General features: G+C 43.9%; 1 pseudogene; it reads left to right on the forward strand.

Annotated features, from left to right (window-relative positions):
- Positions 1 to 1,720: 1,720 nt before the first annotated feature.
- LOC129025249 (argininosuccinate synthase-like) lies at positions 1,721 to 3,055 on the forward strand (annotated as a pseudogene).
- The last annotated feature ends 14,483 nt before the right edge of the window (positions 3,056 to 17,538 follow it).

Here is a 17,538-nt window from a genome sequence, read left to right on the forward strand (position 1 = left end):
GATTTACTGAAATACTCACATACCATACAGCAATGAAAAATAACTAAACTGCAGTCACATGCATTACTATAGATCAATCTCAATAATGTTAAGTCACAGAAGGCTGGTTGCGGTGGCTTACACCTGTAATCCCAGCATTTTGGGAGGCCGAGGCAGGTGAATCATTTGAGGTCAGGAGTTTGAGACCAGCCTGGTCAACGTGGTGAAACCCCGTCTCTACTAAAAATACAAAAAAAATTAGCTAGGCATGGTGGTACACGCCTGTAATCCCAGCTACTCAGGAGGCTGAGGCATGAGAATTGCATGAGCCTGGGAGGCAGAGGTTGCAGTGAGCCCAGATCACGCCACTGCTTTCCAGCCTGAGCTACAGAGTGAGACACCATCTCAAAAAAAAAAAAAAAAAAAAAGTCACAGAAGAATCCACATACTATATGATTCCCTTTGTATAAAGCTCAAAACCATGCAAAACTAAGAATCGCATATCAGTACAGATATAGCCATAGTCAAACTATAATGAAAAACTAGGGAATAAAAAAATTAAGAATAATAATTATCTGGTTGGGGAGGGGCCTTCAAATAAATGTATGGGTAGTGTTCTATTTCCTAAGCAGGGTTCATGGGTGTTTGTTGTTTTGTTGGGTTTTTTAAAAAAAATCTTTTTTAGAGAGTAGGTATCACCATGTTGCTTATTTTGGCCTCAAACTCCTGGGTTCAAGCGATCCTCCCATCTCAGCTTTCCAAGCAGCTGAGAGTACAGGCATGTACCATCACACCCAGTTTATAATTTTTTATTATTACTCATTAAAATATACACTTTGGGCTGGGCACAGTGGCTCGTGCCTGTAATCCCAGCACTTTTTTTTTTTTTTTTTTTAAAGACAGAGTCTCATTCTGTCGCCCAGGCTGGAGTGCAACACCACAATCTTGGCTCACTGCAACCTCCACCTCCCAGGTTCCAGCGATTCTCCTGCCTCAGCCTCCTGAGTAGCTGGGATTACAGGTGCCCGCCACCATGCCCAGTTAATTTTTTTTTTTGTATTTTTGGTGGAGATGGGTTTTGCCATGTTGGCCAGGTTGCTCTCGAACTCTTGACCTCAGCCTCCCAAAGTGCTGGGATTAGAGGCGTAAGCTACCACGCACCTGGCCAATCCCAGCACTTTGGGAGGCTGAGGCAAGTGGATCACTTGAGCTCAGGAGTTTGAGATCAGCCTGTACAATGTGGTGAGAACCCATCTCTACAAAAAATACAAAAATTAGCCAGGTGTGGTGGTGTGCACCGGTAGCTCCAGCTACTTAGGAGGCTGAGGCAGGAGGATCACCTGAGCCCAGGGAGGTTGAGGCTGCAGTGAGGTGTGATCATGCCACTGCACTCCAGCCTGGGTGACAGTGAGATCCTATCTCAATAAATAAATAAATAAATAAATAAATAAATAACGTACATTTTGGTTGAAAAATCTTGCATATGTGATATTTAATAAAAATTAAAATAAATTACAGTTGATTCTTCCATAAACTAGAATAGTATGAAGCCTCTTAAAAGTTATATTTTTATCAATATTAGTGACATTTATATGTGCCCCCATATATTGTAAAATCTCATTTTTAAAAGATAAACAGCCCTGCTCCATCTCCTGCCACTGCTGCCCAGGCCCAAGTGGTTCACTGCACTGTTAAGACAGATTCCAGATGCTGGGAACTCGTGCCTCCAATTCCAGATGCTATGTCCAGCAAAGGCTCTGTGGTTCTGGCCTACAGTGGCGGCCTGCACACCTGCTGCATCCTCGTGTTACTGAAGGAACAAGGCTATGACATCATTGCCTACGTGGCCAACATTGGCCAGAAGGAAGACTTTGAGGAAGCCAGGAAGAAGGCACTGAAGCTTGGGGGCAAAAAGGTGTTCATTGAGGAAGTCAGCAAGGAGTTTGTGAAGGAGTTCATCTGGCTGGCCATCCAGTCCAGCGCGCTGTATGAGGACCGCTACCTCCTGGGCACCTCTCTCACCAGGCCCTGCATTGCCCGAAAACAAGTGGAAATCGCCCAGCAGGAAGGGGCCAAGTAAGTGTCCCACGGTGCCACAGGAAAGGGAAATGATCAGGTCCAGTTTGAGCTAATCTGCTACTCGCTGGCCCCCCAGATAAAGGTCATTGCTCCCTGGAGGATGCCCAAGTTCTACAACCGGTTCGAGGTCCGAATGACCTTATGGAATACACAAAGCAACACAGGATTCCCATCCCAGTCACTCCCAAGAACCCGTGGAGCATGGACGAGAACCTCATGCAGATCAACAATGAGGCTGCAATGAGGAGAACCCCAAGAACCAAGCACCTCCAGGTCTCTCCACAAAGACCCAGGACCTGGCCAAAGCCCCCAGAACCCCTGATATTCTTGAGATCGAGTTCAAATAAGGAGTCCCCGTGAAAGTGACCAACGTCAAGGATGGCACCACCCACGAGACCTCCTTGTAGCTCTTCCTGTACATGAGCGAAGACGCGGGCAAGCACGGCTTGGGCCGTATTGACATCAAGGAGAACCACTTCACTGGAATGAAGTTCCCAGGTATCTACGAGACCCAAGCAGGCACCATCGTTTACCATGCTCATTTAGACATCAGGGCCTTCACCATGGACCGGGAAGTATGCAAAATCAAATAAGGCCTGGGCTTGAAATTTGCTGAGCTGGTGTATACTGGTTTCTGGCACAGCCTTGAGTGTAAATTTGTCCACCACTGCATTGCCAAGTCCCAGGAGTGAGTGGAAGGGAAAGTGCAGGTGTCCGTCTTCAAGGGCCTGGTGTACATCCTAGGCCAGGAGTCCCACTGTGTCTCTACAATGAGGACCTGGTGAGCATGAACGTGCAGGGTGATTACGAGCCAATCGATGCCACCAGTTTCATCAACATCAATTCCCTCAGCCTGAAGGAATATCATCATCTCCAGAAGAAGGTCACTGCCAAATAGATCCCTGTACAATGAGGAGCTGGGGCTTCCTCGATTTGCAGATCCCCCAGGTACAGGTGCTAATTGTTGTGATGATTTGTAATTGTGACTTGTTCTCCCCAGCTTTGTTCCCTGGTCCCCCTGAAGCCTGCCAACGTGGTCATCGAAGGGAAGGGTGGAAGGGCAGCTGCAGTGGGGAGCTATAAAATGACAAAAGATGCATTAGTTAAAAAAAAAAAAAAAGATAAACAAGCTAGGCGTGGGGGCTCATGCCTGTAATCCCAGAACTTTGGGAGGCCAAGGCAGGAGGATTGCTTGAGCCTAGAAGTTTGAGACCAGCCTGGGCAACACAGTAAGACTCTGTCACAATAAAATATAAAAAATTAGCCAGGCATGGTGGCGCCCATATTAGTAGTCTCAGCTACATGGGAGGCTGGGGTGAAAGGATTGATGGAACCTGAGAGGTCGAGGCTGCAGTAAAGTATTATCTTGATGCCTGGGTGACAGAGCAAAACCCTGTATCAGAAAAAAAAAAAAAAAGAAAGAAAGAAAAAAAAATATGTATATTGAAGAATATACAAAAACCTTTTGTTAGTGATTATAGCTGGTGGGGAGATAACAGGGACCTTTCATTTCAAACTCACATATTTCTGTAATATGGGGAAGATTTTAAAAGAATGTTTATTACTTTTATAACATCATAAGTAGCAAATATGTGTAAAAGTCTATCAAGATAAAGGTAATGGTCCTAGGTATAAATTTTTTTTTTTTTGAGATGGAGTCTTGCTCCATCGCCAGGCTGGAGTGCAGTGGTACAGTCTCAGCTCACTGCAAGCTCCGCCTCCCGGGTTCACACCATTCTCCTGCCTCAGCCTCCCGAGTAGCTTGGACTACAGGCACCCACCACTGTGCCTGGCTAATTTTTTGTATTTTTAGTAGAGACGGGGTTTCACAGTGTTAGCCAGGATGGTCTCGATCTCCTGACCTTTTGATCCGCCCATCTCCGCCTCCCAAAGTGCTGGGATTACAGGCGTGAGCCACCGTGCCTGGCAGTCATAGGTATAAATTAATAGGCGTAGGTATAAATAAGTCCATGGTATGAATTTATGCTGTTCTGTAGGCGTATAGACTTCTTTTACAATGTTCACATGGAAAATTACTAAGGTTCTAGGAGTGTCTTGCCTTTCAACCATGACATAGCTTCCTACTGGAACTGCCCAAGCATCTGCTTTTGTGATCTGACATCTGCCTTATGATCTAACTTGATCACTTGCTGTTTCCTCGTCTCATTATGGATTCCCACTTCCACAGACCATATAGACTTTTTTTTTTTTTCCAAGATGGAACATAGCTCTGTCGCCCAGGCTGGAGTGCAGTGATCTTGGCTCACTGCAACCTCCGCCTCCCAGGTTCAAGTGATTCTCCTGCCTCAGCCTCCCGAGTAGCTGGGATTACAGGTGCCTGCCACCACCTCCAGCTAATTTTTTGTATTTTTAGTAGAGACAGGGTTTCACTATGTTGGCCAGGCTGGTCTTGAACTCCAGACCTTGTGATCTGCCCGCCTAGGCCTCCCAAAGTGCTGGGATTACAAGTGTGAGCCACCGCGCTGGGCAACTTTTTTTAAAAAAAAAATCATATTTTTATTACCAGGTGATATGTCAAATAAGTCGGGTGCTGAGGATGAAGTAGGGTTAGGCATGGTGTTGGGCATCACCTGGCAGACAGACTACATTTACACAAAAAGGGCCCACAGTCATCTAAGCAAAGTGTCTAATCATTCTATGAGAAGCCACTTATAATTTTACTTTTCTTTTCTTTTTTTTTTTTTTTTTTTTGGAGATGATGTCTTGCTCTGTCACCCAGGCTGGAGTGCAGTGGTGCGATCTCTGCTCACTGCAACCTCCACCTCCTCGGTTCAAGCAGTTTTCCTGCCTCAGCTTCCAGAGTAGCTAGGATTACAGGCGTCCACCACCATGCCTGGCGAAATTTTTTTTTTGTTTTTTTTTTTGTATTTTTAGTACGGACAGGAGTTCACCATGTTGGCCAGGCTGGTCTCGAACTCCTGACCTCAAGTGATCCACCCACCTTGGCCTCCCAAAGAGCTGGGATTACAGGCATGAGCTACCACACCCAGCCTATAATTTTACTTTAATAGAAAGTTTTATCTGCTTGTCTTTGTCCATTTCCTGCTACTGAGATGGGGCAATTTATGAAAAACAAAAAACAAAACAAAACAAAAAAACAGAGATTTATTTCTCATAGTTCTGGAGGATGGGAAGTCCAAGATCAAGGTGCTGACATCTTGTGAGGGCCTTTGTGTTGCTTCATTTCATGGAGGAAGGCTGAAAAGGAAGACAGCATGAGAGAGCAAAAGAGAAGGATGCGAAACTCATTGTTTCATGAGGAACCCAATCCTATGATAATGGCATTGATCCATTCATGAGGGCTCTGCCCTCTTAAATGTCCCACCTCTCAGCACTACTGCATTGGAGATTAAGTTTCTAACATGCGAACTTTGGGGAACACATTCAAACCATGGCACTGCTTATAAAATGATTTAGTTTTCAAATGAAAATCTAGAGACTACGGCCAGGGGCGGTGGCTCATGCCTGTAATCCTAGCATTTTGGGAGGCCGAGGTGGGTGGATCATGAGGTCAGGAGTTCGAGATCATCCTGATCAACATGGTGAAACCCCGTCTCTACTAAAAATACAAAAATTAGCCAGGTGTGGTGGTGTGCACCTGTAATCCCAGCTACTCAGGAGGCTGAGGCAGGAGAATCGAGAATCACTTGAACCGGGAGGCAGATGTTCCAGTGAGCCAAGAGCATACCACTAGGCCGGGCACGGTGGCTCACGCCTGTAATCCCAGCACTTTGGGAGGCCGAGGCGGGTGGATCACCTGAGGTCAGGAGTTTGAGACCAGCCTCAACATGGAGAAACCCCATCTCTACTAAAAATACAAAATTAGCTGGGCGTGGTGATACATGCCTGTAATGCCCAGCTACTCAGGAGGCTGAAGCAGGAGAATTGCTTGCACCTGGGAGGCGGAGGTTGCGATGAGCCGAGATTGCGCCATTGCACTCCAGCCTGGGCAACAAGAGAGAAACTCCATCTCAAAAAAAAAAAAAAAAAAAAAAAAAAAAAAAATCACACCACTGCACTCCAGCCTGGGTGACAGAGTGAGACTCTCTCTCAAAAAAAAAAAAAAAAAAAAAAAAAAAAAAAAAAAAAAAAAAAATTAAAAAAAAAGAAAGAAAGAAAGAAAAGAAAAGAAAATCTAGAGACTAAACTTGTCTGATGATGAGTTCTTTGATGTTGCTAACATTACTGAGTCACAATGTATTCAACACAATTGTGAGGCAGAGGAGAAAATTTAGGATACCAGGTGGTCCCTCATGCTCAAGTTCAGCCTGCTATGGAAGCCTTCAATTAAATTTCTAACAGTCTTTCCAGACTTGAAAATACTCATTCATGCATGATATTTAACACTTTTTAAATAACGATTTGAGTTTGTATAGATATTACAACTTTGGAAGATAACTCAGTTCAATAAGAGTGGAAAAAAGTCTTTGCTTTTGACATTATAAAAGTAGAAAAAAAGAGAGCAGCAGATCTCCCAGCATGGTGCTCGAGCTCTGCTAATGGACAGACTGCCTCCTCAAGTGGGTCCTTGACCCCCATGCCTCCTGACTAGGAGACACCTCCCAGCAGGGGTTGACAGACATCTCATACAGGAGAGCTCCAGCTGGCATCTGGCAGGTGCCCCTCTGGGATGAAACTTCCAGAGGAAGGAACAGGCAGCAATCTTCTGCATGGAGGAGCACGTTCTGCAACCTCCACTGGTGATACCCAGCAAAACAGGATCTGGAGTGGACCTCCAGCAAACTCCAGGAGACCTGCAGCAGAAGGGCCTGACTGTTAGAAGGAAAACTAACAAACAGAAAGGAATACCATCAACATCAACAAAAAGGACATCCACACAAAAACCCCATCCGAAGGTCACCAACATCAAAGGCCAAAGGTAAATAAATCCATGAAGATGAGAAAAAAACAGTGCAAAAAGGCTGAAAATGCCAAAACCCAGAATGCCTCTACTCCTCCAAAGGATCACAACTCCGTGCCAGCAAGGGAGCAAAACTGGACGGAGAATGAGTTTGATGAATTGACAGAGGTAGGCTTCAGAAGGTGGGTAATAACAAACTCCTCCAAGCTAAAGGAGCACGTTCTAACCCAATGCAAGGAAACTAAGAACCTTGAAAAAAGGTTAGACGAATTGCTAACTAGAATAATCAGTTTAGAGAAGAACATGAATTACCTGACGGAACTGAAAAACACAGCACGAGAACTTTGTGAAGCATACAGAAGTATCAATAGCTGAATCATCAAGTAGAAGAAAGGATATCAGAGATTGAAGATCAACTTAATGAAATAAAGCATGAAGACAAGATTAGAGAAAAAAGAATGAAAAGGAACGAACAAAGCCTCCAAGAAGTATGGGACCATGGAAAAGATCAAACCTACGTTTGACTGGTGTACCTGAAAGTGACTGGGAGAATGGAAGCAAGTTCGAAAACACTCTTCAGGGTATTATCCAGGAGAACTTCCCCAACCTAGCAAGACAGGCCAACATTCAAATTCAGGAAATACAGAGAACACCACAAAGATACTCCATGAGAAGAGCAACTCCAAGACACATAATTGTCAGATTCACCAAGGTTGAAATGAAGGAAAAAATGTTAACGGCAGCCAGAGAGAAAGGTCAGGTTACCCACAAAGGGAAGCCCATCAGACTAACAGCAGATCTCTCAGCAGAAAACCTACAAGCCAGAAGAGAGTGGGGGCCAATATTCAACATTCTGTTTTTATTTTTTTGTGAGACAGAGTTTCGCTCTTGATGCCCAGGCTGGAAAGAAATGGCGCAATCTCGGCTCACCGCCACTTCCACCTCCTGGGTTCAAGTGATTCTCCAGCCTCAGCCTCCCAAGTAGCTGGGATTACAGGCATGCGCCACCACGCCCAGCCAGTTTTGTATTTTTACTGGAGACAGGGTTTCTCCATGTTGGCCAGGCTGGTCTCAACTCCCAACCTCAGATGATACACCTGCCTCGGCCTCCCAAAGTGCTGGGATTACAGGCGTGAGCCACCATGCCCAGCTAATATTCAACATTCTTAAAGAAAAGAATTTTCAACCCAGAATGTCATATCCAGCCAAACTAAGCTTCATAAGTGAAGGAGAAATAAAATCCTTTACAGACAAGCAAATGCTGAGAGATTTTGTCACCACCAGGCCTGACTTACAAGAGCTTCTGAAGGAAGCACTAAACATGAAAAGGAATAACCAGTACCAGCCACTGCAAAAACATACCAAATTGTAAAGACCACTGACACCATGAAGAAACTGCATCAACTAACAGTCAAAATAAACAGCTAGCATCATAATGACTGGATGAAATTCACACATAACAATATTAACCTTAAATGTAAATGGGCTAAATGCCCCAATTAAAAGACACAGACTGACAAATTGGACAAAGAGTCAAGACCCATCGGTGTGCCATATTCAGGAGACCCATCTCACATGCAAAGACACGTGTAGGCTCAAAATAAAGGGATGGAGGAATATTTACCAAGGAAATGGAAAGCAAAAAAAAGCAAAGGTTGCAATCCTAGTCTCTGATAAAACAGACTTTAAACCAACAAAGATCAAAAAAGACAAAGAAGGGCATTACACAGTGGTAAAGGGATCAATGCAACAAGAAGAGCTAACTATCCTAAATATGTACGCACCCAATACAGGAGCACCCAGATTCATAAAGCAAGTTCTTAGAGACCTACAAAGAGACTTAGACTGCAACATAATAATAGTGGGAGACTTTAACATCCCACTGTCAATATTAGACAGATCAATGAGACAGAAAATTATAGTCCTGAGCCACTGCACCTGGCCTCTCATGGGTTTCAAGAGCAGAGGAGACTGCACTCTTACTGATGGATCCGGTGAACAAAAGGTTGGAAACACTCTTCATTTTGATTATTTAGACTGTGGATCCAGCCATCAGTCCCATAAATTTCTTTGGCACAGAGAGGGGAGATGGCTGTGATCATATCCATTGCCTCCCAGGTATGAGACACAGGTACTGGAAACTATTGATTCTAGTTAAAATGCCCCAATATACCTTAGGAAAGGTTAGAAAGGTAAGCCTGGTCTTAGTAAAAGAGGTTATTGGACTAGGAGCCAATAATGGTAATTTTTACATCAGGTGATAGAGACTATGAAATGCAAGATGGCATCTAATGATGAACAGAAACAATAATGTCCTGGAAAAGGGGAAGTTCAGTGAATTACCTACCACATCCAAAGTGCAAGAAACCAATAACAATGTAAAATGAAACAGAGTACTAGAGCAAAATGATATAAGCCGTTTGTAAATTGATTGGGTAAAAATGATATATTACGATTGCCTGGAACTGTGGATTCTGTTGGCTAAATTATAACCATAGAACGAATTTTTTTTTTTGAGATGCAGTCTCACTCTGTCACCAGGCTGGAGTGCAGTGGTGTGATCTTGGCTCACCACAACCTCCGACTCCCGGGTTCAAGCGGGAGGAGGCTCCCTGCCTCAGCCTCCTGAGTAGCTGGGACTACAGGTGCATGCCACTACACCCGGCTAATTTTTTTTTTTTTTTGTATATTAGTAGAGACGGGGTTTCATCATGTTGACCAGGATGGTCTTGATCTACTGACCTTGTGATCCACCTGCCTTAGCCTCCCAAAGTGCTGGGATTACAGGCGTGAGCCACCACGCCCAGCCATGGAACCAATTTTTCAAGTGAAATTTTACTTAGAGGTCTGTTACGGACTAAATATTTGTATCCCCTCAAAATTTGTAAGTTAAAGGCCGAAACACCTCCCTGCCATGTGATGGTATTAGGAGGTAGGACCTTGGCAGGTAATTCGGTTTAGATGAGAACATGAGGGTGGAGCCCCAATCCTGGGATTAATGCCCTTAAAAGGATAAGACATGAGGTCTCTCTCTCTCTCTCTGTGTCTTTCTCCGTCTCTGCTCTTTCTACATCTACCATGTGATAATTCAGCAAGAAGATGACCTTCTGCAAGCCAAGAGGGGGCTCTCACTAGGACCCAAATTGGTTAGTACTTTTTGTTGTTGTAGATATGGGGTCTCTCGATGTTGTCCTGGCTAGTCTCGAACTCCTGGCCTCAAGTGATCTTCCTGCTTCACCTCCCAAAGTTTTGGGATTACAGGCATGAGACACCATGCCCAGCCTGGCTAGCACTTTGTTCTTGAATTTTTCCAGCCTCCAGAACTGTGAGAAATAAATTTCTGTTATTTAAGCCACCCAGTCTATGGTACGTTATTATAGCAGCCTGAGCTAAGACATGGTCTCATATAGAAAAGCCAAATTCAGGTCAGGCATGGTGGCTCACGCCTGTAATCCCAGCACTTTGGGAGGCTGAGGCAGGTGGATCACCTGAGGTCAGAAGTTCGAGACCAGCCTGACCAACATGGCGAAACTCTGTCTCCACTAAAAATACAAAAAAATTAGCCGGACATGGTGGCACGACTGTAATCCCAGCTACTTGGGAGGCTCAGGCACAAGAATCGCATGAACCCAGGGGGCAGAGGTTGCAGTGAGCTGAGTTTGTGCCACTGCACTCCAGCCTGGGTGATAGAGCAAGACTCTGTCTCAAAAAAAAAAAAAAAAAAAAAGAAAGAAAAAGAAAAAAAAGAAAGAAAGAAAAGAAAAGCCAAATTCTAATCTTTGGATAGGTTTGAGAAAAGTGCCTAGGAGGTGCAGAAGAGAAGACCCTAAAGGCATATTTTCAGCTATGTGACAGAAGTGGTTTGAAGGCTCACAATACCCTGGATGGACAATACCCAACTCTCTGGCCTTCAATGTATATTTGGACTTCCCAGAACCACCATGGCATGAGTGGCTGTTAGTAGTGCCTGGAACTACATGCCACAGTAACAAGGAATCAAATAGTGTCTGGTGTACACCTCAGGAGTCTCTTGGGCATTTAGTCCAGAAAGCCTTATAACCTCTAGGAATTCTTACATAAACTAAATAGTTTCCAAACAAAAATAAAGAAGAAGCTTGGGTACGGTGGCTTACACCTGTAATTCCAGCACTTTGGGAGGCTGAGGCGGTGGATCACTTGAGGTCAGGAGTTCAAGACCAGACTGGCCAATATGATGAAACCTTGTCTCTAATAAAAATATGAAAGTTAGCCAGGTGTGGTGGTGCATGCCTGTGGTCCCAGCTACTCGGGAGGCTGAAGAGGGAGAATTGCTTGAACCCGGGAGGCGGAGGTTGCAGTGAGCCTAGATCATGCCACTGCACTCCAGCCTGGGTGACAGAGCAAGACTCTGTCTCAAAAAAATAAAAAATAAAAAAATAAAGGAGAAGACCCTGAAAAAGGTTCATAATTGCATGTTGTAATGATTTTGTTGTTTTAGTTTTTAAAGGGAAAGAAAATGGCTTCTCACTACTAGTTTTCTTGTATTTTATGTGTAGTGGTGGCCTTGATTTGATGTTGTCCTAGTAAGCAGCTGGCCAGAATTTCCATCTTCTCTCCATTGCTTTCAGTATTCCTGTGCTCCTGAGGTGGATTTGGTCTCTATATTCCTCTTCATTATGGCTGCAGTGGATGGAATCAGAGAAGAAACTGCTGAGGAAATATTTCCCTGGCATTCGATGTGAAGGATGAGAGTTCTGTATAGAAGAGTGTCATTATGGCCGTGGCCAACTGAATAAGGAAGGTTTTGGTTTAAATGTGTGTGTATGTCTGTGGATACACACACATAGTATAAAAAGGCCAAGAAGAAGATAAACCAACATACTGCTAGTGGTTACCTCCAGGTGATAGGTTTAGAGATCATTTTTCATAATATATTTTATTATATTATTAATATATGGGCCAGGCACGGTGGTTCATACATGTAATCCCAGCAATTTAGGAGGCTGATGTGGGGGGATCGCTTGAGCCCAAGAGTTCAAGACCAGCCTGGGCAACAAAGCAAGACCTCATCTCTACAAAAAATGTAAAAATTAGCTGAGTGTGGTGGTACACACCTATGGTCCCAGCTACTCAACAGACTGAAGCAGGAGGATTGCTTGATCCTAGGAGTTTGAAGCTGCAGTGAGCCGTGATTGTGCCACTGCACTCCAGCCTGGGAAACAAAGTGAGACTCTGTCTCAAAAACAAGAACAGGCCGGGCGCGGTGGCTCATGTCTGTAATCCCAGCACTTTGGGAGGCCGAGACGGGCGGATCACGAGGTCAGGAGATCGAGACCATCCTGGCTAACACGGTGAAACCCCGTCTCTACTAAAAATACAAAAAAATTAGCAGGGTGTGGTAGCGGGCACCTGTGGTCCCAGCTACTCGGGAGGCTGAGGCAGGAGAATGGCGTGAATCTGGGAGGCGGAGCTTGCAGTGAGCCGAGATTGCGCCACTGCACTCCAGCCTGGGCGACAGAGCAAGACTCCGTCTCAAAAAAAAAAAAAAAAAAAGAACAAATACATATATATTTGCATATATATGCATCATGTTCATAATAAGATAAAAGCAATCATTGCTTATTTAGTGGAAATAGGTCCTCTGCTCTTTGTATACCTACATATATCTTCCTGGGAACACTGCATGGGAAGGTACACAAAAAGGACCAATGAGGTGGAAATGACAACCCCTTACTGGAAACAAATAGCATTTGTACAAAATTTTTATAATAAAGCATTAAACACCAGGTTTGGAGGCTTGCAGTGACTCATGAGGAATTTATCAGATTTCGTTCGTTTTGCAAAATGTCCCTAAGTGAAGAACTTATAACTTCAGTCTTCTTCCTCTCTTGTCACTTTTTATTCAAAATTCTTCATGTAGACTGGGCATGGTGGCTCACACATGTGATCCCAGGGCTTTGGCAGGCTGAGGTGGGCGGATTACTTGAGTACAGGAATTCAAGACAAACCTGGGCAACACAATGAGACTCGATCTCTAAAATTAATTTTTTTTAATTAGTCAGACATGGTGGTGCACAACTGTAGTCCCAGCTACTTGGGAGGCTGACGAGAGAGGATCACTTGAGTCTAGGAGTTCAAGGCTGCACTGACCTATGATCACACCACTGCAGTCCAGCCTGAGCGACAGAGCAAGACCCTGTCTAAAAAAAACAAAAGAAGGTACTTCATGTGGATGAAGTTTTCAAAGTCATATTTTCTGTCATGTCTTCTGTTAAAACATGTTTCATTAATAGTTAATTAATTAAATAATATTGAGTACTTTCTTGTCCCAGGATTTTGTCTAAGGCCTGAATAAGATGAATGAGATATGTTCTTTTCTTTGAGTTCTAGAGTAGTGTAGGACTCTAGAGGGACACAAACACCATGAAATAAAGTGTTTCGATGGAAGTTTACAGCAGGTAGGAGCACAAAGTCAGAAAGGGTACACTTTGACAGTGGTGGAATGAGCGTGGGGTGGGTAGGTGATGGTGAGCAAGGTCCTCGATGTGAAAGTGATGCTTTAGCTTTAGTTTTATTACAAGTTTGACTGGAAGTTAATAGGGCCCAGAGAGGTTAAAACAAAATTCTGCAGATTTGTTCTTGTCCAGATTTCACCCGGGTTTGCTCTCCTTAAAATCCTGTTTCAACAGCATGATATGTTTGTGCCCACTTTGACAGCACATATTCACCCCGCCCCGCCTCCCCAAAAATACAAACAAACCATGATATGTTCATTAGATTTCACAAAAGGGGGCTCCTTGTAAGTCTTGACAGCTTATACTTAAAATGTATGTAACACATATCACCAATAAAACAGCATCACCAATTTTTCCTATCACAGTGATGAGAAAGAGAAAAATAATCCCGGACATGTAGGAGTTAGCGTGGCACTCACAGCTAGACTTTGTTGTTCTCCTGTGAGCATAAACAATTTCAAAGAGTACCAACATCTGGCAAGGTCCCTCTGTAATGGTAATGAAGTGAGACAAAAAGGAGGACCACTGCATAACCATGTCTGAACACAGACAAAACACGTCCAAGCCACAGAAATTAACAAATATCCCCTTCTCCTGGCTAATATGAGTGATTGCTACTGCTTTTTGCTTTTATTACGAAGTGGGGGGCGAATTACAGCTTTAGCCTTAGTATAATCTAGCATGGTTTTATATCATTGACTGTAAATATTTCTTGTTTTTAGATATTTATGACTTACACCTTTTCTCCTTTAACAATTATTCTTGATTTTGCCTTTCCTGAATTCATGATCTAAATTCAAAATTATAAAACTATTAAGATGTCTTTTATACCTAAACCATATTTTGGGTTCCTAAAATGTTCATCAGGTAATAATAATAGACTGAATGTTTATGTCTCCCCAAAATTCATATGTCGAACTCTGAACCGCCAACATGACGGTATTAGGAGGTGGAGCCATTGGGAGGCAGTTAAGCCATGATATCATCATGGGTATAGTACGCTTAATGATACCATCATACCATCATGGGATCATACCATGATGATGATCATACCATATGATGGTGATCATCATACCATATGATGGTATCATCATACCATGATACCATCATGGGATTAGTACGCTTATCAAAGGGACTCCCAGAGAGCTCTCTCTCCCTCTTTCTGCCATGTGACACAAGAAGTCAGCAATATGCGGGCGGGCCGGGCGCGATAGCTCACGCCTGTAATCCCAACACTTTGGGAGGCCGAGGCGGGCGGATCACAAGGTCAGGAGATTGAGACCATGGTGAAACCCCGTCTCTACTAAAAATACAAAACATTAGCTGGGCGCAGTGGTGGGTGCCTGTAGTCCCAGCTACTGGGGAGGCTGAGGCAGGAGAATGGCGTGAACCCGGAAGGCGGAGCTTGCAGTGAGCCAAGATTGCACCACTGTACTCCAGCCTGGGCGACAGAGTGAGACTCCATCTCAAAAAAATAAAAATAAATAAATAAAAAAAAAAAGAAGTCAGCAATATGCAACCTGGAAGAGAGCCCTAACAATAACCAACCATACTTCCTGGTTGCAGTGGCTCATGCACGTACTCCCAGCACTTTGGGAAGTCGAGGCAGGAGGATCCCTTGAGCCCAGCAGTTGGATACCAGCCCTGGCAACATAGGGAGACCCTGTCTCTACAAAAAAAAAAAAAAATTTAGCCGGACGTGGCGGCACACACTTGTAGTCCCAGCTACTTGAGAGGCTGAGGTGGGAGGCTTGGTTGGGCCCGGGAGGTGGAGGCTGCAGTGAGCCATGATCTTGACACTGCACTCCAGCCTGAGCAACAAAGCAAGACCCTGTCTTCCAACCAAGCCGGTACCCTGATCTCAGACTTTCAGCCTCTAGCACTGTGAGAAATAAATTTCTGTTGTTTATAAGCCACCACTCTATGATACTTTGTTATAGCAGCTCTAAGTAACACAAAGATTTGTTCCTCAATCCTATAAAAGACAATAAGAGTAAATTTCTCTAACTATTAAGTAAAAACTGTTATGAGAGCTTTTCTCTGCTAAACTTAGTAATAATGGTGATGGTAATAATGATAATAATCAACTTTACAAATCTAAAGAGTTTAACTTAAGTTAATCATACATAAAGAAAATATGGCCAGGCGCAGTGGCTCAGGCCTGTAATCCCAGCACTTTGGGAGGCTGAGGCGGGCAGATCACTTGACTCAGGAGTTTGAGATCAGCCTGGGCAACATGGCAAAACCCCATCTCTACCAAAAATGCAAAAAAATTAGCCGGGCAAGGTGGCATGCACCTGTAGTCCCAGATACTTGGGAGGCTGAGACATGAGAATCACTTGAGCCCGGAAGGCAGAGGTTGAAGTGAGCTGAGATCGTGCCACTGCACTCCAGCCTGGGCAACAGAGCCAGACCCCATCTCAAGAAAAAAAAAAAAAAAGAAAAGAAAAGAAAAGAAAATATGATAATTAAATATTCCTTCCTTTACCAGAAAAAGTAAAACTCCATGGTGGCTTACCTCTTTTAGGAGATTATCTGAGTATCTGAGCCCTGGACAGATCTTCTAGATCAGGGGTGTCTAATCTTTTGGATTCCCTGGGCCACATTGGAAGAAGAATTGTCATGGGCCACACATAAAATACACTAACACTAATGATAGCTGAGGAGCTTAAAAAAAAAAAAGCAAAAAAAAAAAAATCACGTAATGTTTTAAGAAAGCTTAGGAATTTGTGTTGGGCCGCATTCAAAGCCGTTCCAGGCCTCACGCAGCCCACAGGCCACGGGTTGGAGAAGCTTGATCCAGAGACTTTCTTAAATAACCCTGATTTAATTGTATTCATTAATGGTTCAAACATAAAAAGTAAAACTAAAAATTGCTAAACAGGATAACCTATCACAGACTTAAGTTTGTCCTTAAAATATAAGCTTCTCATAGAAACTAAATCAGTTCACATTTTGTATTATAAACATTTTACATTTTCTGTGTATTATGATGTTTTGACATTTTTAAAAACCTTTCTGACTAGGGGGAGACTGCCCCTCCTGGGGCTAGCCAAGTCTTAAAAATAACAAAGTCCCAGCCAGGAGCATCTTTAATATGCAAACTAACCAATCCAGAGCCATACCTCCCCTGTTTGGCCCAGATACCCCAGGAGGCCACATTCCTCTTCTTCTTCTTCTTCTTTTTTTTTTTTGAGATGAGTTCTTGCTCTTGTTGCCCAGTCTGGAGTGCAATGGCGTGATCTCAGCTCATCGCAACCTCCACCTCCCAGGTTCAAGCAATTCTCCTGCCTCAGCCTCCCAAGTATCTGGGATTACAGGCATGCACCACCACGCCTGGCTAATTTTGTATTTTCAGTAGAGACGGAGTTTCTCGATGTGGGTCAGGCTGGTCTCGAACTCTCGACCTTAGGTGATCTGCCCGCCTCGGCCTCCCAAAGTGCTGGGATTACAGGAGTGAGCCACCATGCCCGGTCCACATTCCTCTTCCTAATCATCCTACTGTTACTGGAAAAAGGGTCTTGTTCCAGATCCCAAGGAGCGGGTTCTTGGATCTCATGCAAGAAAAAATTCAGGGCAAGTCGCAGAGTATAGTGAAGTAAAGATAGTTCACTATACTCTGATTAGAGACTACTCTATTGCAGAGTAGGGTGTCCTCAGAAAGCAAGAGGAGGAACGAAATCACCTCAAATACAATGCTTGGTTAGATAGGATAATAGAGCTAAGAATAATGGTCTTATGTGCTTTATTACAAAGGCTTGTGATCAGGTTGTGACCGGATAGTAGCATTGTTATTCTCTTGTATAACTATTGATTTCAGCAGGAATTTATGGGTATACTATTATCTTTAACGTGAAATTGGCCAGGCATGGTAGCTCACCCCAGTAATCCCAGCACTTTGGGAGGCCGAGGCAGGTGGATCACTTGAGGTCAGGAGTTCGAGACCAGTCTGGCCGACATGGTGAAACCCCGTCTCTACTAAAAATGCAAAAATTAGCTGGGCATGGTGGTAGGCGCCAGTAATCCCAGCTAATTGGAAAGCTGAGGCAGGAGAATTGCTTGAACCTGGGAGGCACAGGTTGCAGTGAGCCGAGATCACGCCAT

This window comes from Pongo pygmaeus, chromosome X, assembly GCF_028885625.2.
Source record: "Pongo pygmaeus isolate AG05252 chromosome X, NHGRI_mPonPyg2-v2.0_pri, whole genome shotgun sequence".
NCBI lineage: Eukaryota > Metazoa > Chordata > Mammalia > Primates > Hominidae > Pongo > Pongo pygmaeus.